Raw genomic sequence first — 6175 nt, 5'->3', positions numbered from 1 at the left:
ATCGATCACCTTGAAAAGATAAGAAAAGAATTTAGAAACGTTTCTTAAACCTTTAAATGCCGAAACAGTAATAATCGGTTACTGTTCAGCAATTTTCGGTTTTACGAATTTACTGTTCAATGAATACTATTCACTGTTTACTGTTCACTAAGTACTATTCATTGTTTTACTATTCACGTATTTACTATTCATGTATTAATGTACAAATACACATCCAATACGTATCTATGTTCGAGTACATACTGTTTACGTATTTCTGTATGTATAAATACTATTTAAATGTATGTACTGTCTCAGTAAATAATAATTACTGAATTACCCTTCCAAAATTAAGTTTTACCTTTATTAAAAGTAATTTACATTTACATTTACCGTACGTAAATAAAATTTACATTTACCGTACGTAAATAAAATTTACATTTACCGTACGTAAATCACCTTTTTACATTTACCGTACGTAAAAATAAATTACAAAATTACCCCTTTTCGGAAACACTGTTCACGTCGCCGCACGTGGCGGCGCGTGGGGTGCACGCGCCACCTCCGGTAGGCCGCGCATGGCGCTCACGCGCCGAGACAAATCACGGCGCGTATCATGCCACCGCCGAGCCCATTCTCTTCTCCTTCGTCCCCCCTTCCTTCCCACGGCATCACACCGTGCCTAGGCACCACCATGTGTTTACACGCGCCGCCTAAGGCGGCGGCATCTCCTCCAAAACCCTCCTCCTCCAATCTCACCCAAATCGCAACCAAACAACCACAAATCGACAATCAAGCATCACAACAACCTAATCATGCTAACCCTCACCTCAATCAAGCTTGGAGACCACCGGAGTTTGGCTTTGACACGGCGGAGGAAACGCAGCAACTTGGAGATGTTGGTGGAGCTCCGACGCGGCGCGAGAGGATGCGTCCTCCTTGGGGTTGCCTGAGGGGGGGGGGGGTGGTGCGGTGCCTCCTAGGCCGGCGGTGAGGACCACGTCTCCCTGAGATGGGAGATCGGTGGTGAAGCTGAGAGGGGAAAGGGAGAATCGGGTGAGAGGGAGAGAAAGGAGGCGCGGGGTGAATGAAGGAAGTGGGTTTCTGAAAATGGAAACCCTACGTCACAAAGTTTCCTTTTATACCCCCCTCTAAAATCGGAAACTAACTTCCGTCATTAATAATTTTTACGTACGACGTCCGATTCGAATGCGTCACATACCACGAACTCGTATCGACGAGCTCTACAACTCTCGTGAAGAAAGTTTTCGCAACCGAGCAACGGAAAAAAAGTCGATATATACGTTGCGGTAACGTCACGTTTTTCGAATTAAACGTTCCGAGAACGTTTCCGTTTTTTTTTGTTTGGTACGTCGCAAACAATCACATTCATTCTAATTAAATTTCTCAACTTGATAGATTCCAAATCAAACCAAATATTGTTCAAAAAACTAGGATTATTACAATGAAAGTTCATATTGTACGTTGTTCCAATTTGTTTATTGTTTTCTGCTATGAACATGCATGCAATTACTGAAGGCTATTTTGTTTCTTTTTTAAATTGAAGGCTATATTAATTCATACGTTTACATGACAATTACGCTGCTAGCTTCAACATGCATGGTTATTTAACTTGTTACATAAAAGTTTGCGGCTACACATTGCTAGATTTCTTTATAGATCTTGAACTATTCGTATTAATTAAAATGAAATATATGCACTTAATCTCAACTGGACATTTTAGATTATTAGATGTAATTATGTAAAGTTGTAAACTCTAAGTGTTTTTGATTGTGAGACCGTATGTAACTTAATACATCTAGGGGGAAAAAAATTCACTTTCGTGGATGGCTACATGCAGTTGGTGCCCCCTGAGAGGGAAGTTACTCGTACAAAAGAGGGTGTGCGTAAATTTTCCTTTAATGAAAGGCTCAAGGGATGGAACATCGAGATTAGGCAAAGAGAAAAGGGAGACATGGCTGACTCGGTAATTACGTACTAACCTCTGTTTCTTATTCGAATATGATAAATTGATAACGCTCAAGTTCACCGATTGCAGTCCTTAAGCGACGGTAATATTTTCTATATGGGTTTGATGGAATGTTCGGCTTGTAATTATTAGTTTATGTATTTTGCACTGACATTCTATAATGCGGGCACCTGTCATATGTTTGGATTTGTACGGGTGGTTTTTGTACCACCCATGATAATTAAGGTTCTAGACAACTTATGATACACTTGTCTCCCGGGTTTGGTTAATAGAACTATTTTCTCCACACACAAAAAATCTGAAAGTTGACGATTGTATGCATAATTTCTGTGACTGAAATGTCTCGTGCAGTACTACCATCACGAGAAGTTGAAGAAAGCTTTGCGATCAGTACCAGAGGTGATAGGTTTTATCCTCTATGAGGATCCAGCGGTGAGTTCATATAATATAGATATACATCTTTTATATATAGATTCAAACTCGTTTGCGTTTTGAATTAATTTTTTTTCTTGTTTGTTTTCTTCCCCTCTTTTCAGGCTGTGAAATCTGAAAAGAAAAGGGCAGCCTCTTCACCAATGGAAGAAACCAGTAAAAGAAGAGGAGTCAAGGTGGAGACGAAACAAATTAAAACCGAAGAAACTGAACTAACTATTGATGATATTCCAATCTGCAGAAACCCAGAAGAACTTGCAGCAGATTTGGCTGAGCTCAAAAGTGCGCAAAAGTCGCAGATAAATTTATCTGAGAGTAGTTTCCAAATTCCTGGTTCTTTTTAATATATATAAGTTCTTGCATGCATCTGCATACATGCATGAATTTGAAGTATACAAAATCTTCGATCACCTCCGATCCTCGAATGAGAATTGAGTTATGATTAGACGCTTGTATTCAGATATTAAATACTTTAAAATAAGAACTAGACACCCTTTAGGTGGTCGATCTGTGAGGTTATTTCAATTTATCGGATGCTATAAAAGTTTATAATTATGATGATCTACTATGCCTCCTCTCAAGTCAGAATAACAAGAACCATGTAGTTGTTGCTTTCATACACCTTTTAATCTATATACACAATCCAATGCTTTGCTTGTGCCTCTAATTTTGCATAAGTGGCTGGGAAAAATAGATTATACACCAAAGTTATAGAACATGAATTAATTGCAACACAAAAGAAGAAATTAGAACATGATTATTAAGTATTTGCTTTACTGCAAACAAAAGTAGACATACGCGCGTGAACTGCGTATCTCATGTTCAACAAATAAAAATTATAGAAATAAAACCAACTACAAATATTACTTTAAAGATCCTTTATACATCTCTTAAATCATGTATCAGTGATTCGTAGGGTGTCCAAGCAAATTACGGTCTTAATAAATATAATAGAAACGATGACATGTTGTTAGGAATAGAAATAGTTTGAGGGTATTTTGGTAAACATGAGGGTGTGTACTTAGGTTTTCAAGTAATTAAATAAATTATACCTCCAAAAACGGTATTTAGACATACTTACTCAGTAGACCTCTATTTTACTTTTATAGATACCTAAAATACTATTTAGAGCTTCACAGTTTTCTTAAAATACTAATTATCTAATTTGATATATCAAAGCATACTACTATCTTTTTTTTTCCTACTCTATTTCAAATTCATTTATTATATAGAACTCGAAAAATGTCTAATAATCACACAAACTGTCTTCTCGAATTAATTCGATCATTCTTCCATTCGTTTTCCAAATTCATAATAAATTGGTAAACTATATTTTTCATTCATTGATAGTAACATCAACATATATGAAATATTTTAACCTCTAATTAACGAGTTTCGTTCATCAACATATATGAAATATTATAACCTCTAATGAACGAGTTTTATTTTTTTTGACTCAAATCGAAGTTTATGAGAAATTCTAAATAGTTATATAGTTTATACATTAAATCGTTCACATTTAATTTGATGTTTATCAACTACATTAATTTTTTGACTAATGATGTTTATCAAAAAAGAATGTAATCAATTAAATCATTTAATGCAATTTGATATCCCATTTTAGATTGTCTAGCAATAAATATAAAAAATAATTATCTACATTTTTAATTTATAATAGATAAGTAAAGAATTATTTCCCTTATTTTATTTTTATTGTTATATTTTTTTGGTAATTTTATATGCATTGACTAAGTCAAAACTATCTAGGAAAAAAATAGAGGTCTAAGTGCCATTTCGGGAAGTATGAATAAAAGCTCCCTTAAAAAAAAAGAGGTGTACTAAGCAGTATTGGAGGTGTAAATAGAACTCCCATTAGGAAAATAAGATTAAAAAAGAAACAAAAAGTTTATTTTGATGATGTAGATATGCTCATATGCCACAGATGCCACATAAAGCGGTCTATATGTGGTTCACCAAAAAGTGGTTCATTTAGCATATATTCTTCGGATTATTTAGGACAATTTAGAGAAGATGAAGAAGCCAATTGGTTTGAATTAACCAAAATAAGTCATCTTTGAGCTTCACAACGGAACTTCCTAGGTCGATGTACTGGATCATTCTCAAAACTCTCCCCGCACATTTTAGTTAGCATGCACGATCGACTTGCAGCTTTGTTATATAGGTAATATACCCGATTTTGATTTTAGGACGGGGTCAGGTTGGGATGGACATAAGCATATGACTCATAAGTCATAAATACGTACGGCGCGCGGTAAGTGCAGACGAGATTATGAGAGCCGTCACACATTTTTTTCTTCTTCTTAATTTGTTGTAAATAGATAAAATACTCAACAAATTTATTGTCAGTCGAATTTACAACCCGCATTTAAATATGCCGTCGCATATTATAAAGCACGCATATTATAAAGCACGCATATTATTTGTGTCTATCATATATAACTAGTTGTGATTGTTTTCTTTTTTCACAGTAATGATACCATGCACATTTATTTTTTTATTTTTAAGGTGGGAAGAACTTTCCCATGGACTTTATTGCAAACAAAAACTTACGTCATGGAGGGGGGACATAGAGCTTAGACCTCGATTATGAACATAAGAATCCTCATAAATAACATTCTAGATAATTGCATGAACCTCATCAAACCATATATATCACTTTTTTTTTGTCAATGGATAAACTTCATTAAAGCCTGGACAAGCCAGCAAAGAAAGAACAACAACTGAAGAACGAGACTAAGGAAAAGAATATAACAAGATGAGCTCATATATTTACCACACTTGTAATAACCCTAGATTTTTTTTAAAACGATTTTTGAATTGAATTGAATTCTATAAAGTTATGAAATTCAATTAAAATGAAATTGTTTGTTTGCAAACTTTACGAAACGGAAACGGAAACGTTTCGAGAACGTTTAATAAGAAAACGTTACGTTTCCGAGCGAATTTATCGACTTTTATTCCGTCGCCCGTTGGCGAAAACTTCCTTCATGAAAGTTGTAGAGCTCGTCGATACGAGTTCGTGAGTATGTGACGCGTTCGAATCGGACGTCATACGTAAAAGTTATTAATGTCGGAAGTTAGTTTCCGATTTGGAAACTAGTATAAATAGGATAATTGTGTTTAGGGTTTCCATAATAGGAAACCCACACTCTCTCTCTTCTCTCCGCCTCCCTCCCTCTTTCTCTCTCCCTCGGTTCTCACTCTCTCTCCCGACTCTCCCTCCCCTCAGAAACGCCATCGATCCGCCGCCTCCCGAGCGACGTGGCCCTCACCGCCGGCCTAGGAGGCACCGCACCTACCCCAGCAGGCAACCCCAAGGAGGACGCACCCTCTCGAGTCGCGCCGGAGCTCCACGGACAGCTCCAAGTTTCTGCGTTTTCCACCGCCGTGTCAAGCCGAACTCCGGTGGTTTTCGAGCTCCAATCGAGGTGAGGATAGCCTAGGTTTGTTGATGAGATGTTGTTGTTGAATTTTCGTGTGGTGTTGTGATGTTTTGGTGGAGATCGGAGGTTGGAGAGGATGGAGGGGTACCGCCGCCTTAGGCGGCGCGTGTGAGGAAGTAGGAGGGTCTAGGGGCGGCGTGAGGCCGTGGGGAGGAAGAGGAGGAAAAAAAAGAGAGGTTTGGGGCGGCGTGAGGCCGTGGGGAGGAAGAGGAGGAAAAAAAAGAGAGGTTTGGGGCGGCGGTGGCGTGTCACGCGCCGTTGGTGGCGTCGGCGAGAGAGCCCCACGCGCAGCCTGCCGGCGGGTGGCGCG

Source organism: Argentina anserina, chromosome 6 (assembly GCF_933775445.1).
Source record: "Argentina anserina chromosome 6, drPotAnse1.1, whole genome shotgun sequence".
Classification (NCBI taxonomy): Eukaryota; Viridiplantae; Streptophyta; class Magnoliopsida; order Rosales; family Rosaceae; genus Argentina; species Argentina anserina.
The sequence above is the reverse complement of the archived record's forward strand: the minus strand, read 5'-3'. Positions refer to the sequence as shown.